Genomic DNA, 19,052 nt, shown 5'->3' on the forward strand with positions numbered 1-19,052 from the left:
ATGTGCCTCCAACCTATCTGCTCCCCCAACACATGCGCCAATTTACAGAGCGTCTTCTGCACTCTCTCCCTAAAACACTCAGTCCCTTCCCCGCTGCACTTCACCTTCTCTCTTGAGACAGTCTGAACAAGGACAGTGTGGTTTTCTGACCCAGGAAACAGTGCACCATGCATGCTGAAATAAACTGGGATTTCAAAAAACCTTCAAAACGCCTGGCACCACTGACAAATAAAACATAGACACTGATAAACAGAAAGAAAACAAACAGAGCCTTGGCCAGACACAGCCCAGGGACTACGGGAAGTTCTAGAACATGGTCAGAAAGGCTCCCTTACCCCTAGCATATGTATAAATCAGGGGGGAGCAGCGTAGGCCAAAGGAAACACAGCGGCACCTGCGCCCTGAGATCCTCTCTGAGGGATGGAGGAAGGTTGATGCTGAGAAGCTCAGACTGGAGTGGGACTGGTCTCCAAGAGACCCAGAGGTTCAATGCAACATTCCAAAATGACCTGATGTGGCTCTGAACCTCTCTAGTCTGCATAACGGGATCAGAAATCTTATGAAAAAAGGCCCCCTGCTCTGCAAAGGCCCAGTGAACTGCAAAATCCTTTCTGCTTCTTGGCTGAATTTAGCTGAAATGTCAAACAATTAGCTCAAAAGGATTTGGTTCCCTCTGAGTTCAGGGCAAGAGACGGGCCTGTTCTGTTGCCCACTGCTAGCAGGATATTGGGGCAGGGAACGTGATGGGCATTGGGAAGGAGGGAAGATAGATGGGCAGGGCAGTGACTGACCAGGGAGACAGGAGAAGCTCACGAGCATGTTCACCTCCCAAGGAATGCTCCTGCATCCCCTCTCCTGGTGACAAGCTCCCAGTTCCACCCAGTCCCAGCAGCAAAACCAACTGGTACCAAGTATCAGAGGGGTAGCCATGTTAGTCTGGATCTGCAAAAGCAGCAAAGAATCCTGTGGCACCTTATAGACTAACACGTTTTGGAGCATGAGCTTTCGTGGGTGAATACCCACTTCGTCAGATGCATGTAGTGTCATAACATTTCCTCCCAGATCTGAAAAAGTCTTGTTTCCTGATTGGTCCTCTGGTCAGGTGTTCAGGTTACTGTTGTTACCCCTTTACAGGTAAAAGAACATTAACTCTTAGCTATCTGTTTATGACACAGACTCACTCTCACCTCCCACAGGAGCCCCCAATTCAACTCCCCACCAACTATCAATCACGCCCAAGTACACATGTCCTGATCCTTCCTTCCCTTCAGCTCCTAAACCCCTCTTCTCAGTCTGGCCTCCCAGAGTTCCCCATCTCCAGCTTGGCAAAACAATGTTAAGCAAAGTACCTCCATTGCCTGTTTCAGAGATCTAGTCACTCTACCCAAGCAGTGTTTTATAGCAGTTTGTCTCCAAACGGACACTATTCATATTACAGTATCTCTTTCCCTCATTATAGGAGGTGTTAGTAGCCACTTGGCTACCTAACTTCCATTACAAGATTCATAGACTCATAGACTCATAGGTCAGAAGGGACCAATCTGATCATCTAGTCTGACCTCCTGCACAAGGCAGGCCACAGAACCCCACCCATCCAATTTTATACAACCCCTATCCCAGGACCGAGTTCTTGAAATCCTCAAAAATGGTTTGAAGACCTCAAGCTGCAGAGACACCACCAGCAAGCGACCCGTGCCCCACGCTGCAGGGGAAGGCGAAAAACCTCCAGGGCACCTGCCAATCCGCCCTGGAGGAAAATTCCTTCCCGACCCCAAATATGGCGATCAGCTAAACCCTGAGCATGTGGGCAAGAGTCACCAGCCAGCACCCAAGAAGGAGTTCTCCGCAGCAACTCAGTACCCATCGCATGCAACATCTCCCCGCAGACCATTGAGCAGACCTGTCTGGTGGTAATTCAAGATCAATTGCCCAAATTGACGATCCTATCATAACATCCCCTCCATATACTTATCAAGCTTTGTCTTAAAGCCAGGAAAGTCTTTTGCCCCTACTACTTCCCTCGGAAGGCTATTCCAGAACTTCACTCCCCTAATGGTCAGAAACCTTCGTCTAATTTCAAGTCTAAACTTCCTAATATCCAGTTTATACCCATTCGTCCTCGTGGCTACATTAGTACTAAACTTAAATAATTCCTCTCCCTCCCTAACGTTAACCCCCTTGATATATTTATATAGGGCGAGCATATCCCCCCTCAGCCTTCTTTTGGCCAGGCTAAACAAGCCAAGCTCTTTGAGTCTCCTTTCATAAGGCAGTTTTTCCATTCCTCGGATCATCCTCGTAGCCCGTCTCTGAACCTGTTCCAGTTTGAATTCATCCTTCTTGAACATGGGACACCAGAACTGCACACAGTATTCCAGATGGGGTCTCACCAACGCCGTGTACAACGGTACTAACACCTCCTTATCCTTGCAGGAAATACCCCGCCTGATGCATCCCAAAATCGCATTTGCTTTTTTAACAGCCGTATCACATTGGCGACTCATAGTCATCCTGCTATCAACCAGTACCCCAAGGTCCTTCTCTTCCTCCGTCGCTTCCAACTGATGCGCCCCCAACGTATATCCAAAATTCTTATTATTAATTCCTAAATGCATGACCTTGCACTTTTCACTATTGTATTTCATCCTATTTCTATTACTCCAGTTTACAAGGTGGTTCAGATCTTCTTGAATAGTATCCCTGTCCTTCTCCGTGTTAGCAATTCTTGCTACCTATTTTGAGAAGCTCTATGCCCTCCATTGTTTGAGCAGAGCTTTGCAATTTGTTGGGGACAAAATCCCAAGGCTGGAAATGTGCCTTTTACGTGTCCCATGAAATTCTATTTAAGTTTGTCTGAGAACAGGGCTGCCCAGAGGATTCAGGGGGTCTGGGGCAAAGCTATTTCGGGGGCTCCTTTCATAAAAAAAAAGAGTTGCAATACTATAGAATACTATATTCTCAAGGAGGCCCCTGTGGGCGACCCTGGCTGAGAAATAAGCTTTTGAAAATAATATTTCCCCATTCTGTCATTTTAATTGCTCAGGGACATCAATAACCAAACATGAACGTTCTAAAGAGCTGGGCTCAGCCCACAGCCAGAGTTGCAGCACACAATATACTGGGTATGCCTGGGAACTCTCAGAGCCGATGCAGCCAGAGGGCAGAGTATGTGGGTAAAGAGATGCCACTTTAGTTTGCAAAGTCAAGCACTCAGATGTTAGGAAACGCCACGTTTATGGCTGCCTGTGCAACCTTAATTCAGTCTCTGTGTATATATGCATTATGATACATGTTAATTACATGATCACATACAATGATTTCCACATGACCCCTGCCACGTTCAGTGCCCAGGATGACTGTACAAGGAGGCAGAATTAAGGTTACCTGGGCAGCCATTTCCTAACTTTTGAGTGCTTTTGCACCTTTAGGTAACTTTGCAACCCAAATACAATTCCTTTAACATATTTTTGCATGTAATATACCTGCATAGTAGGAGAACAACAAGGGAAGGAGAATTGAAATGCTAAATTTTCACTGTTCAATTCCAATACCTACCCTGCCACCATCTTCTGTTCCCCATGGCTAGCCATCAAATACGACAATGTCCCTCTTCCAAGGCTTTATGAATAGGAATATCATCCACATCTGGAGACTATGAGAATATAAACTTTTGCTGACCATAAGAAATCAATTCCAAAAGATCATCCCAAAGTGGACTGCCATGTAGTCACTCTAGCCACATACCAGACGTGTGAATTTTCTAATGGCCCCAATGAAAGAGACCAATCACAGCAGGTCTCTATACTTTTCACAAGACAAAGGTCCACCTGAATGCATGAAAAATGTCGATAGACACATGGACACACAACTGTTTGCACAGTTACTGCAAATGTGCATGAAAATCAGGCCAACATACGTGCAAGTTTGGTGCTACGTAGTGATTTGTGCTTGCAGCCCAGAAATTTGAAGATGCAGATGCACCAACCGTGAATGCATGGGGGCACAAGCATATTTTTTTCTTTTGCCTGGAAGCCTCAAGCTTTCATTTTAAAAATATCGGCCCTGCACGGAAGAAAGGAAAGAGTAGTAGACAGCATGCACACCGAGAGATTCATCTCATTAGATGAGTCACCTGAAAAGGACCATTTCAAAACATTAGACCACTGTGAAGTGTTTTTTAAAGAACTGCTCAACACAAATCCTGTCATTTTCAAAACAGAATGGAAAGTTTTGCAGCAGAAAGGAGGCTATCCTCAAACTGTCATGTATGGTTTATCAGATTTCACACAGAGAGCACCCAAATACGTCATCTGGGGTATTGACAGAGAGGTAAAAATTAATGATTTGCAATTTATAAAACTAGATGACATCTTATAATAAGTAACAATGACTATAATTAAAGACTATGCTGATTTTTAAAACTATCCAAGGACTCTCGGAGTGGGAGAGAGCATGTTTCAATACTAAGTCCAGTATTATTACTGCACAATGGCAAGTCAGTGCATTTAAGGGCTCCAGATGTTAGTAAATTACACTTATATTGCTGTTTTAATTATACTCCTGCTTTCAGTTTAATAATATTTCCTATAAAGGAAGGCTCACAAGTGCATTCAGATAATTTGTTCAGGGAAGAAATGGCTAAGAATTAGATGAGCGCATTCCAAAGTTATTGGCTAAATGGAATAACCGAACAATATTGCTAAATGGCAACAAGATTCCAAGTGGGATGCAATCTAAGAGAAAAAATAGAAATTGTATTAAAAATTCAATGAAAAAAATTAAACTCTAAAAAATATGCATCTTGGCAAGTAGTCCCAAACCCTCAGGAGTGATTCCAGAACAGCCATGGCTTGCCTTTCCCTCTGTTTGCATACCCCCTTCAGGCTGGGATCACATCGTATCTTGTAAGCTAAGCAGTGCCACGCCTGGCTAGTAGCTAGATGGGAGTCCTAAAAGGAAAGCATACACATACCAAAGGGAGTGGAACTGGTGATATAGTAGTTAGCACTACCAGGCCTGATCTACGCTGGCGTTTTAGCCAATGGTGTAGCTGCAATGGTGCAAACTACTAGTATAGATACTATCTGTGCTGGTGCTATTTTACCCCAATTTCAGTCTGGTGCAGCACTGGTGTAAACTGTGTCTACACTAAGGGTTTGCAGTAGTGGTGAAAGTCCCAGTGTAGACAAAGCTTTACTGAGTAGGGCCTGATCCTGGGAGGTTCTGAGTGTTTTCTTCAAGGAGCTGGGTGCTCCCAAATGCCACAATTTTCAGCTCCCTGCAGGACTGGTATGGTGTTAGGGAGGACTGTGCTATTGTATGTACCACCTTTCAGCTGAGGCATAACAATAATGTCCAGACCACTTGTGGCCATTAAAGATCCTCTGGCATTGCACAAGTATTTTGATTAACCTCCATGGGCCAAATCCTCAACTTGTGTAAGCTGTCATAGTGACACTGAAATCAAGGGATCTATAACAATTTACACCAATGAGGATCTGGCCCAGTCTGTCTAAATTCCTATTACATTAGGTAACTAGCCACCTTCTCCCTACCTAATTCCTGCTGCACTATCAGTTAGATATAGAATTCTTCGCTGCTTGTCCTAAATTCTTGTGTACTATTGCTATATACTGTTAAACAGCTGCCATATTCCACGCCAGGATTGGCTGAATTTTGATGATGTATGAAGAAAAAAACTGGCATCCAGATAAAAATATTTAAATTATTACTTGTTATTATTAATAATAATTATTAGTTATTAGTAACTGTTACCACCTGCATCTTGAACTTTTAAAATGTTATATTTAGCATGGGTGAAATGGTGTCTCATCTTTTCTTCCTGAGTTAACTTGACATCAAAAGAGCAATGTTAACGAAATGAGAATAAAACGAATCAGCTAAATCTTTTAGAATCCCTCAGTATATCCATCCAGAACATCCCTTCTTTCTCTTGTTGAAAACTATCAATTCTTCAGCTCCATAGAATAAAAACTTCAACTAGTGCCTTTTCTGTACTGTATTTGACGCCATTTAAAACAATCTTCATGTTACAAACTCGCCAGTCACACAATATTGAGAGATAGCAAAATTCGATGCACTTAATGAAACTGATTTTTAAATGTCTGTGCCGGGAATACTGGGGACTGCTTCTGCTTCATCAAAGTCAATGCAAAATTTCCACTGAGAGCAAAGGGAGCAACATCCGGATCCAGTGCACTGACAGCATTTCTAAAGCAGTCTGTGTATGCGGCCAGACAATGCAACAGTGATGCATAAGGTGGTGTAACTCAGCTCCCACTACACTCCTTAGGGCTGCTCATCCTTGCACTGGAGCTGAGCTGAGCCCAGCGTCTAGGGACCTGGATCCTTCATCACTGAAGTATTGCCATTAATTTCAATAGATACAAGTTGAAGCATTGGAGAGAGGGTGGCTTTGTGCCACCTTTTCGGCTACTGTATCATGGGGGCCAAGTCAGTCCCCACCTCAGGTTACAGTGTAGCAGCTGTGTTAGTCTGTATCCGCACAAAGAACAGGAGTACTTGTGGCACCTTAGAGACTAACACATTTATTTGAGCACAAGCTTTCGTGGGAAGCGCACTGGCTCAGGGGCTGCTCTAATCTGTGCCAAAACCAGCCAGGGGCCATTCCTATCCCTGACCAATGACATGGCCAGTCCCAGCAAATGTCAGAGGATCTGCCAGAGGCCAGGGATATCTGTTAGAGGCTTGTTTCCCTAAAGCCCCTCCCCTGCAGGTCTCTCACCTGCCTGCAGACACATGGAAATATCTGGACCTATATGAGAAGAGTAGGCCAAGATCCCTTACCAGAACGAGCCTCAAGCCTCACTAAAAGCGAGTAGAGGCCAGCAGAACTCAGTAAAAAGTATCAAAGAGCAGAACTGTTCATGGAATGTTAAAGAAGGTAATTAGGGCTCTATTGTTTACCTCCCAAACCTCTCCTATGTAGATTTATGAACCCATGAAGGAATTCACATTGGCCCCAACTGGCCATCTATGTGACTGTCTTTCTGTAGCTCATTACAAGAGTGACTTCATTCTTTTTCTAACCTGTCTGTTTTTGGACATGTTAAGCATTTAAAGAGTAGGTGCCGTCTTTGAAAAATAAGTGTGAATTGAGTTATCAATACCACAGTGAGAGGCAATATAGATAGATAATACTGCACAAACTGACACATGAAAACACATCCACACAGGATTGGAATCTGCATTCTGCAACAGCAATTCCAGCAACCTCACACTGTAGGCCAGTGACTCTTAAAACTGCATCCAAGGGCCACCAGTGATCCATGGAAAACTTGCCAGTGATCTACTGGCAGCTATCTGGTCACACGGTGCTGGCCCTTCTCATTTCCAGCTGCTACATCACATTAAAGGAAGCTAAAAATACATTAAATACTTTCCTAATATTCCTTTTCCACATAAGCAATTGCTACAGTTGCTGCAGAGAAGTTAGGCGACTGCAAATGGGAGGAGAGGTGAATACGCTATGGAGAATAGCAGGGCAAGTGGTCTAGTGCTAGGAAGATGGACCATTAGATGTGGTCCATGCTAAGGAGGAGTTTGAGAGCTCCCTACTTTAGGCTACCCAGATAGTAAAACAAAGACGAGCTGAAAGCAAACAAAGACAAAACGCTAGAAAATCTATAATAGGGAAAGCAGCAAAGAATCCTGTGGCACCTTATAGACTAACAGATGTCTATACAGACTATAGACTAGTCTAATAGACTACGTCTGTTAGTCTATAAGGTGCCACAGGATTCTTTGCTGCTTTTACAGATCCAGACTAACACAGCTACCCCTCTGATACTACAGTAGGGAACACTCCTGAACGGACATGAGCACAGATCAGATCATTTACTAAAGCAGGTCATTTCAGACTTTAACTTCCATGGTGGTTCTATGATTAAGAAGTTTCATATGTGTTAATTACCAGAATAAGCCCTGATATCCCTTTGATTGTTAAACATATTGGCCCAAATTCATTCACTGAAATCAATGGAGTTATGCTAGGGATGAATTTAGCTCATAGGTACTGTCAGAAAGATACCATATGGGCATCAGCAAAATCTCATAGTTGCCTGATGTAGTAGTTATACATGTACAGAATATATGTACTATACATTCACTGATGCTCCAGGAATGTCCATGTAGACATAGAAATATACAGACAAATGAGTATAGCATCATAAACAGGTATGTTCCCTATATATATATATATATATATAATGAGACACCCTATATATATAGGGTGTCTCATTATAATTTGTTTATGAAAATGGAGTTATTGAAGGTAGAATCTAGGAGCAGTGTCTGAGGCTAGCATCACACAAGCAAGCTTGTTGATGTGGCTCTGTCAATGCACCCGAGCCATTTACCCTACAACAATCCTGCTATTCCACTCCTGAAGCTATGTGTCAGGCTGAGTGGTGTTTTCACGGTGTGTACAAATATCCACCAGGACTAGAGTAAGATCAGCAAATTCATTTTCATTTTTGAAGCTAGGTATGGGGAGATGAAAAGCTTGGTTCTGTGCTGCTGGGAACTCATCTTTCCCCTAAGTTCTCCAGGGCAATGATAGTTAGGGCCCAGGCCAGTATCCCTGACACATGGGGGTATTTCTTACTCCCATGAGACGCCTTACTGATTTTACATGAGGAAAGCCTGGAGGAGCAGCCCTTTAACTTACTATGTTCAGCTTGAACCTCGGTTGTTGGGATGTTTCAGCCAGAAAACAGCAAGTCCAGGGATGATAAAGACAAAGGGTAAGTCACTGAGGCCAGAGTGAGGAAAAAAGCCATGAGGACTCTTCATGAAATTATGTCCCAGATAGCCTCATAAACAACAAATACTTAACCATCCCAGTGAACGCACAGATGTAGGCCTCAGCTGGTGCTGAACTAGCCAATGGAGGGAGCTCATAGTTCTTCATCAAGAAAAAAGGTATTATGAAGAAAAAAATAACTATTTTGTTACATATTGTATTAAAGGGCAGAACCTTCAGTTTGTCCCTCCCTTCATACAGACATCCACAACCACAAAGTAATCTGGTTCTGTTGTACTGCAATGTGTGCAGAAGAACAAGGATTTTCCTACTTTTTGCTATATTTCCCTCCATAATTAGCAAACTTAGCAGTGCTCATGTTATTGTAAGGTGGTCTGTGTAACACCAGAAGGAATGGATTTCCAGTGCTTGTTAATGGCAAGCTACAATCAGCTTCCCCATTAAGTGTGCTTCAGGAGAGAGAGAATACCCATAGCAGGATTTTTTCTTTTCTAAAGTGGATACAGATACTATGATTTTCACTCCAAAAGCAGAGATTTTCAGGAAACCTGGAGGGTTTAATACCAAACCAAAACATATGGATACTTTGAATTTTCTTGCCATGCATCTGATGGGAAGTTTTATCGGTCTGTTTCTAGGCCAGAGTGTGGCACCCTTTTGCTTCAGATACCATGAAAACGGGACAGTTACTTAGAAATAATACTCTAAGCTTGGCACTAGAATGCTTGGATGTGACGTTTGCCAGTGGAGAGCACCTCAGGGCATCTGGCTTACTCACAAAAGAGAAAAGACATGCTCGTAAAATTTTCTAACGCACCCAAATCACAAACTTTGAAACAGGAGTAGGGCAAAGTGGACTGGGGAACAATTGGTTCATGGCACCAATGTCCGGACAGACACTGAAGGAGTGGCAGGTTAGTGTGATGCAGATTTACACCCCAGCTTGCTGCAGACTAAGTGTCCATGCAGCAAACCCCCAGTTGCTTTCAACATTTTGCCTGTTCTCTCTCCACGGGCTCCGAGCACATCACGGGAGAGATAATCCTCTGCACTAATTTCACAAGCTGTGGCCCAGCAGACAGGGTCCCTATGAGCAGTGGATGTGACAGTGAAAAGTGTTGCTAATATCTGGAGAGGAGGGACAGCACACAAACCTGAGCAACAGACGGAGAGCCTGAGAATTCTGCCCAAGTGATCAGTGCACTTACCGCTGCGAGCTGCAGCAAGGTGCAGGGCTGAGCCAGAGGCGCTGAAGAACATCGCAGTTGCCAAGAGGCTAGAGTGATTGGCTGGAAAAAGCTCACTGTCAGAAATGAATGTTCTAAACGCGACAGGCCAGGCATCTAGGGGGTGATCCAAAGGTCACAACTCGCCTGGAACAGCAGCAATTGTGAGCCTGAGAGCTAGATGGGCTGAAGATCTCTCTGAAGGGTCCAAGCTACTCCCAAAGCACAGGTACAAAACAGCATAGATTGTGAATCAGACAGAAAGATGGTGAGAGAGCAGCTTTCCTTTAGACTCCACAGAAATTGGGTTTGTTTAGTTTGGAAAAGAGAAGACTGAGAGGGGACATGATAGCAGTTTTCAGGTATCTAAAAGGGTGTCATCAGGAGGAGGGAGAAAACTTGTTCACCTTAGCCTCCAATGATAGAACAAGAAACAATGGGCTTAAACTGCAGCAAGGGAGATTTAGGTTGGACATTAGGAAAAAGTTCCTAACTGTCAGGGTAGTTAAACACTGGAATAGATTGCCTAGGGAGGTTGTGGAATCTCCATCTCTGGAGATATTTAAGAGTAGGTCAGATAAATGTCTATTAGGGATGGTCTAGACAGTATTTGGTCTTGCCATGAGGGCAGGGGACTGGACTCGATGACCTCTCGAGGTCCCTTCCAGTCCTAGAGTCTATGAGTCTATGAGTCTATGAAATAACTTGGACTCCAGGATCATTCTGAGGGACAGATGACTAGGAAAAACTCCCCATTGGATTTAAGACAGACAGCTTGATACCAGGCAGTGACGAACAGCGACAATACCCACTTTCTAAGCGAAAGCAGAACTAGGCCAACCTTGCTAGTCTCCCAACCAACATCATCTTTTTGAGGACAGAAACATTTCCAGCCAGTGACAAACAAGCAGCCTCACTCAGAGGCCTCTGTCATCCCCAAGAGAGCTGGTCTCCAACAGCAGCACGAGACCTGCAGCAATCTGTTGGGCACAGGAGCCAGTGTGGGTGTCTTTGCCTTGCTGGACCAGCAGCCTAAGGAATACGCCCACTTTTACCCACAAAGTCCTGTTGATATTTCCTCAACACTTCCTTGGGCAGGCAACTACTGTGCACCAGGGCCATCCTGTTTCTAGCCTCAGTTAGGTGAGGAGGGTTCCTTCCAAACTATAAGGTGCTTAGCTTGATCCTTCTCACTCAAGGCAAATGGAGGCTGAAGAACAAGTGTGGTCCAGTTGCGTTCTGGGCAGCGGCTGTGGAATCACTCAGGTTGATACGTTCTTCTGCTTCAGGTGATCTGCACAGGAAAGAGGCACTGGAACACAGAAAGCAAGAGCACCAGTGCCACAAGTGTCCTTCCCTGGAGAGGTAGAAGGAAGGATGTCACAGCACATGCAGAGAGCAATCTAGAAATGGCACCAAAAACTTTACTTTGGGTGGGCTGCTGCCCTCCGACCCTTAGAGGAGGACAAATCATTTACCAGTTTCCAATGAATATAGTGAGGAAGTGGAATGATCAAACATGGGATGTCAGGCCTGGTGGACTGGCTACCCCTGGCCCAACAGAAGAAAGACATCCATTCTGGCTCCTATGTCGAACAGCTTTCATTGGCTGGTGTGCAAAGTGCTACAAAGCTATCTTAGACTGAACAGCATTCACCTTAAAACCATACACGACTCTGCCACGCCCAGAAGGCATAGCAATAGACCAGGTCAGAGAGGATTAAAGGCATAATTGAACAGCCATTTTTACAGAAAGCTTCCATAAGTCTCCATGACGTCCTGGAGACAATGCACCTAAGCAATGCTACAGATGTCGTTTGCCTTGCTGCTTTAAGGCGCACTAGAAGAACCAGATGTATATGAATTCCCTCTCCACTTTTCCTCACATCAGAACTCTACTGTCCTATATGCCCTTGCACTAATTTAATTTCAGATTTTTACAGGAACTTTGTAGAATCTAAGAACCTGAACTGTATTGAAAAATAATGTGGGGTTTCTAGATCCCTCATCTAAAACTAATCCACAAAAATGATAAAAACCTTCATAGTTTTCAGTGGAATATAATGTACACAAATACATGGCACACAGGAAATATTCCTTTGGCATTTTTATAGTCCATACAAACTTTTTAGTAACAGCTCCAGTGAAACGCAGACACGTTTCTTCAAAGCCTAAAAAAATTATCTGAATGTCAGTAGTGCATTGCCTAACATGGATAAAGGATTTAGAAGGGAAAAAAGTAATACTAAAAATAAGATATGAAGGGTATGAGAGGTATTGATATACAGCACATGGTTTAAACTGTTAATCATTGAACAGATTCCAGTATAAAAATAAAGAGTCTGAAGCTGCACATAATTCAGGAGCTGGTCTATTTATAAACCCTTCTGTGTAAAGGGCAGGCAAATGCTGGAGACTAGGGAGGGATCACCAATATATTGATGTAAAATAAGTAGACATTTTAGTGTTGTAAACAAAATAAAAGTGAGTTGTAAAAGAGACTCTGTACTACAATCATGTGATCAGCATTCACTGCTCCCCTGCATGTGACTGTCCTCTCAATTTAGCTAGTAACTGACTCCATTTGACCTGTAATAACACCACTCCCAAATTAGAGTCCTCAATTTGACTTGGCCACAGTCCCTCCCTCAGAGCAAAATACAGCATCCGTTTTTGTTGTTGGTTTGTTTTTTTTCTTTTTTGCACATTCATAATACTCTCTTTGTCAGCTGCCAATTCAAAGCTCTGCTGGAGTCAGATTTAGCTTTTCCAATACATTTTTTTTTCTGGGTAGTGAAATAGCACAGTGGAAAACCACCAAGAGATGAAAACAAAAACAAAATCGGACAAAAATTCCAAGTAAGTGACATTCAGCTGGAAAAGCTCAATGACTCACACGCAAATAAAATCAGCCTAAATTCACTGCTGTATGACGCAAACCACTGGCTACAACATACAAAGGGCAGAATGAAATCATCCACAATTAAATTCATCTTGGAAGACTGGAAAAGCAACGACATCCACTAGACTCCCCCAGTTAACAAGAAACACAACAGAGGGAAGTTAATTGTAGTGAGAACATCCCCAGCCCTCCCACAGCTCTCTCCAACCCATTCCTCATGCTATCACTCATCATTCTTAATAATCTGCATGATTCGCTCTGTCACATACCAATCTTTGAAGCTGTTCTAAAGGACAGGGACCCAGAGAGAACATTGGGCTGCCAATCTCAATGGGCTTTCCTAGCAAAATATTTCACAAATAAAAAACCCCCCTATGTATATGTAAAAAGGGAGTGGGTAGGAGGACACAGTCCAGCTTAACCTCAAACCCACAGTGCAAAATCCTGGTCCCGTTCAAGTCAACGGCAAAACTCCCTTTGCCATCAGGGGAGCCACTGACTTTGCATTATGGATTCTTTTGTAATATTACCGAGCAATCCCATAATACTTCACAGTCTCAAACACTGGGCCAAATCCTACTCATCTCTGACTTCAGTGGGACCATGTAAATGAGCAAGGCAAGCTGGATTTCACCTAGTAATTGAACCCTTACCTATTCCACAGAGGTGTATTCAATCGAAGCTATGTAAAATTCTTCTCCTTCTACAGATAGACCAAGGGCCAAATCCTGCTCGTCTTGCACGTAGTTAGTCCCACCGGCTTCAGTGCAACCACTCGTGAGAGTAACAAGCAGAATTTGAGGAACAGAGAAGTTGAATGAATTAGCCACGACCGCAAAGAAAGTCAATAAAGCAAGGACATGTTTATACTATACATGTACAATGATGGGGTCTAATTTAGCTGTTACCACTCAAGAAAGATCTTGGGGTCATTGTGGACGGTTCTCTGAAATCATCCACTCAATGTGCAGCAGCAGTCAAAAAGTGAACAGAATGTTGGGAATAATTAAGAAAGGGATAGCTAAGAAGACAGAAACTATCATATTCCCTCTATATAAATCCAGGTACGCCCACATCTTGAATACTGCATGCAGATATGGTTGCCACATCTCAAAGATATATTGGAATTGGAAAGATACAGAAAAGGGCAACAAAAATGATTAGGGGTATGGAACGGCTTCCGTATGAGGAGAGATTAATAAGATTGGGACTTTTTGGCTTGGAAAAAAGACAACTAAGGAGGAGGATATGATAGAGCTCTATAAAATCATGAGTGGTGTGAAGAAAGCAAATAAGGAAGTGTTACTTACTCCTTCTCATAACACAAGAACTAGGGGTCACCAAATGAAATTAAGAGGCAGCAGGCTTAAAACAAACAAAAGGAAGTATTTCTTCACACAACACACAGTCAACCTGTGGAGCTCTTTGCCAGAGGATGTTGTGAAGGCCAAGATTATAACAGGATTCAAAAAAGAACTAGATAAGAGGTGTCCCTAGCCTCTGGCTGCCAGAAGCTGGGAATGGGCGACAGGGGATGGATCATTTGATCATTACCTGTTCTGTCCATTCCCTCTGGGGCACCTGGCATTGGCCACTGTCGGAATACAGGATACTGGGCTAGATGGACCTTTGGTCTGACCCAGAATGACCGTTCTTATGTACTACAAGTGAAGGTATGGCTGTACAATGGGTGGATTTACCCATCTTAGCTTTAACATAGCTATCTTGGGTAACAATAGCAGTGCAGATGGGCTTCAGCACAGGGCTAGCCGCCAGAGTACAAGCCTGCCAGGCCAGGGCCCGTGGATATGAATTCTGGTTTGTTAGCCCACACTGAACCCTGTGCCACCACATCTACACTATTGTTACCTGCGCTAACCAGATTAAAACCAGCTTGGGAATGGCTACCTATGCGACAATCACACCTTCACTTGTGGTGCAGACCTACTTTAGGTGTGTGGCAGAACTGGAAGTAGAACCAAGAGGTTCCAATATCCGCTACTAGGCCCTGCTGCCTTTAGAAAGCCAATCTAAATAGTCTTGTATGGAAAAGATCAGGGAGGTCCTCACTATTTTTCATAGTGTGATTCCAGGTCCGTTTACCAACCTGCAAACCAGTTCTCCTCAGATGTATCCCCCAATTTTTTCAGTAGTCCTTGGGAATGGTGCAAATGAGATGCTGATATTTAGGGGCATTCCTGGTTTCTAAGAAAGCCAGGTTGCAGCAACAGGGCAAACCCACTTAAGTGGGGAATCCAGAAACAGGAAATGAGAACAGTCTGAGCCCCACAGGGAACCTCAAGTGACCGGCTTTAGAGGTTATGATTTAGGAGATTGTCTTTTTTCAGCAGTTTCTAGCTCATTCGAGGTTCCCTGCTTCCACATAGACTTTTAGTGGATGAAATGACATTCAGAATATATCAGTGAGTGCTCATCCAGGCATGGGGGAATGGCTCCCAAGGCACACACAACTGTCTGCAGTCAGCAACACACTGAGAAGAGTCTTACACATACGTATCTTAGACTGGGATTTTAACGCCGCTGCCAAACTCAGGTGCCCAACTGCAGCTGGAATTCAGTGAGAGCTGGGTGCTTAAATCCCATAGGTCTTTGAAAATCCTTGGTGTCTTCAACCACTGAAGCTAATCCAACCACATCAGATTAACCCCATCCAGGTAGCCAGCTAATCTGAATCATGTTTGACTAATACCACATTAGCAATTACCTCACCCCATTTCTCCTTGAGTTACTATTATACAACAATATACATCAGGCAATCGGAGTCAAAATCAAACAGAGTTTAGAACTTTTTCCCGATGGGTCATTGGCTTTTCAGTACTACCGAATGCAGTGGGCAGTTTTGGAAGGCCTCATCTGCACTTCGAAGGTTGCATGGAGTTTTGAGCTGCTGGAAGTCCTCTCCTATTCTGCAGGTTGCTACATTTAATGGCTCTATGTAGGTACAAATATATGCAAATATGGCGGCATTATCAGTCTCTAGCTTCCAGGTGTGAATCAGCACCCAAACGACCCTGTTTAAGCTTCAATTAATTACTCTAAATATTTGTGAGGATCTCTGATTTCTCAATCTTCAAGGATGGAAAACCATTATTAAAACCACAGTCTCTTTCCTTAAGGATTCAGCTTAAATTTTCTACCCCACTGCCTGCAAACTGCTCCTCAGCAGATCCCTTACCAGTTTTCTAGTGTCTCATCCTTGATCAAGAGGCAGAATACTCTGTACTCCCTCAGGCTACCAAAGCTGAGGCAGAAAGCGAGGCGGAGGTAGGTAAATTAACAGAGGACAATCACGGTGACTACATAATTATCTTGGGAAGGTCATGGCCCAGGAGTAGCTTTATTTGGGTTTTATATTAGCCATATCTGGGCAGTTACTAGATCGTTTGTTAAAAGTAACACTCCCCATTTAAACTTCCAGTGCGTGGATTCACTCCAGGGTCTACTCCACTGTTATTATTGATTTATAGTGTGGTAGTGTCAAGAGGCCCCCAACCAAGATCAGGGCCCCACTGTGCTTGGTGCTGTACAAACTCACAGTAAGAAACAGGCCCTTCCCCAAAGATCTTGCAGTCTATATGGACAAGAGGTGGGAAGGGAAACAGAGGAAGAGAGAGATGACGTGACATGTCCATGGTCACACATCAGATCAGTGGCAGAGCTGGGGAAAGGTCTCTGGTTATCTCAATCCCAGCCCAGTTCCCTGCCCAACAGACTGCACTGCCTCTGAGAGGAAGCAAACACAGGCTATGGCGTAGGGTCCCTGGCAGTAGAAAATCCAGCTGGAGGTGGGCTGTGGCAGCACAACATTCTCCTCCCTTCTACCAAGGACCCCACAGGAAGCTGATGTGGCCTAGAAAGGGATGGGATTGGGCTGGTCTCTTCAGGGCTCCTCCCTTGTGCCTGCCTTGCCCTGGGATGGACCCCCCAGGCGTGGCACTCCTCACTGATACAGGCAGGTGCAATATGCACTTTCCTGGGTCAGCAGGGCTGACTCGGGTCCCAGGTGCCCAAATGGTTCTTAGATGTGTGCAAGTAAAGCCCCACAAGCCTCCGGTTAGTGCAACTGGCACGTGGAAGGTGAGGTTAGCCCTGGTGTAGGTCTTTGTTTAATCCACTACAGCATCCAGGAAAATCAGACTAACTGGGCATCCTCATGGAGAAGCAACACTGAGCTCAATCTCTGACGGGGTGCTAATTCCTATCACCCTACCTGGCCCTCATCTCATGTAAGCTTAGGCCAGTGTATATGTATTTCCCACTTACTTCTACTATCCCCCTCTCCTGTCACCTCCCACTTATTAAAGGAACCCCAGCCATAGCTCTTGTCCGGTTCTCCAATCATGGATCATTTACCGGCTCTCTAGAGTGTGTTCCACAATAAGGACATTTAGCGCTGACCCAGCATCTTCACAGCGCTTTGCAAACATTCATTAACTTTTCCCCGTAACACCACTGCAAAGCAGGTCTCGTAACTTGTTCAAAGTCCCACAGGAAGTCAGAGACAAGACTGGAACTCAGGACACCTGGGCACTAATGTCATGCTCTGTCCATTAGACTGCACTGCAGTTCTCAAGGCCGGGGTCCATCTGTGATGGGCATAGCACAAAAGGTTCAGTTAATTATTCAACCCCTTTTGCTGAAATTTCAAGTGGTGTCTGGATCGGGCGGAAAAAAAAGACTGCAAAAAATAGCCCTTCCTATGCTTGTTTTACTTCTTGCCCAAACCAGGAAGGGCAAAAATTAAAGAGCTCACCAAACTTTTTTAAACACTGGTAAAGGTTGTGGTTCAGTCTGAGGTTTGGCCTGGTTCTTAATTCATCTGAACCCATCTGTCTATCCCTGCAAACCACAGGGTCATGGAGTCTATTGCTACACAACGTTGCCACAGTGCTATAATCTATTTATTCTGTGTGTCTTTCTCCAGCGCACACGCACCCCTGACGTATACTGAACACAGGAGAACCCTGACATGCAGAAACAGACCTCTACAGCCTGATTCTGCACATGCTAAACAGTGCGAGCTACCACTAAAGCACAGATATTTCACTGCCAGGCTATCTGGCACCTGTACACCTCAGTGAAAATGTCCCTGCCAATTAGCAAACATTTCTGTAGAATAGTGACTGAGCTGTAAACTCAAACCTCAGACCATCGGCCCGGCCATGACAATTTTGCCAACTCTCATGATTTTATTGCGAATCTTGCAATATTTGGTGTTTTTCTTAAAGTCCTAGCTCCCAGAGTCAGGTGATTACAGGAGACTCTCAGCTTAAAATTTTTTTTAAAAGTAAGTTTCTTGCCCTCATGGTTGAAAAGAAAAGCTTGAAAATGTGCACCTAAAAGCTCAAAACCCAGAAGGCATATAAAATTAACTAAAATGTATTCTTTAGAAATCTAATGATTTTAAAGATTTTGGAGGGGTCTGATTCCTGATTTTTGAATGTTTGGGGTTGAATATAGTATTCTAGTAAGGATGGATTAGCAGTGATAAGGTGAGTCTATAGCATCAGTTTGCTTTTTCTACCAAGGTGCACACAGTCCCATCCACATACCATTAGCTCAATATTCTCATTTGGCTAATGAAATGGAAGACTTAAGATGGGCCTTAAAAACCTCTAAGGATGGAGATTCCACCACCTCCCTAGGTAATCCATTCCAGTGCTTCACCACCCTCCTAGTAAAATAGTTTTTCCTAATATCCAACCTAGCCCTCCCCCACTGCAACTTGAGACCATTGCTCCTTGTTCTGTCATCTGCCACCACTAAGAACAGCCTAGATCCATCCTCTTTGGAGTCCCTTCAGGTAACTGAAGGCTGCTATCAAATCCCCCCTCACTCTTCTCTTCTGCAGACTAAATCAGCCCAGTTCCCTCAGCCTCTCCTCATAAGTCATGTGCTCCAGCCCCCTAACAATTTTTGCTGCCCTTTGCTGGACTCTTTCCAATTTGTCCACATCCCTTCTGTAGTGAGGGGACCAAAACTGGACACAGTACTCCAGATGTGGCCTCACAAGTGCCGAATAGAGGGGAATAATCACTTCCCTCGATCTGCTGGCAATGCTCCTATTAATGCAGCCCAATATGCTGTTGGCCTTCTT

The 19,052-nt window shown here is 44.1% G+C and overlaps 1 protein-coding gene across 10 annotated transcripts in view; it reads right to left on the minus strand.

Annotated features, from left to right (window-relative positions):
* Window positions 1-19,052, minus strand: part of SAMD4A (sterile alpha motif domain containing 4A) — a 213,788-nt gene that overhangs the window by 87,232 nt on the left and 107,504 nt on the right. The window contains exon 1 of one of the 10 annotated variants that reach the window (XM_050952588.1): window positions 13,204-13,244. The exons of the other annotated variants lie outside the window; for them this stretch is intronic. The gene's annotated coding sequence lies outside the window, so the exon portion shown is untranslated. Of the gene's footprint in view, window positions 1-13,203; window positions 13,245-19,052 lie in introns of those variants that run through there. 10 annotated transcript variants of the gene reach the window in all.

This window comes from Gopherus flavomarginatus, chromosome 5, assembly GCF_025201925.1.
Source record: "Gopherus flavomarginatus isolate rGopFla2 chromosome 5, rGopFla2.mat.asm, whole genome shotgun sequence".
Taxonomy (NCBI): domain Eukaryota; kingdom Metazoa; phylum Chordata; order Testudines; family Testudinidae; genus Gopherus; species Gopherus flavomarginatus.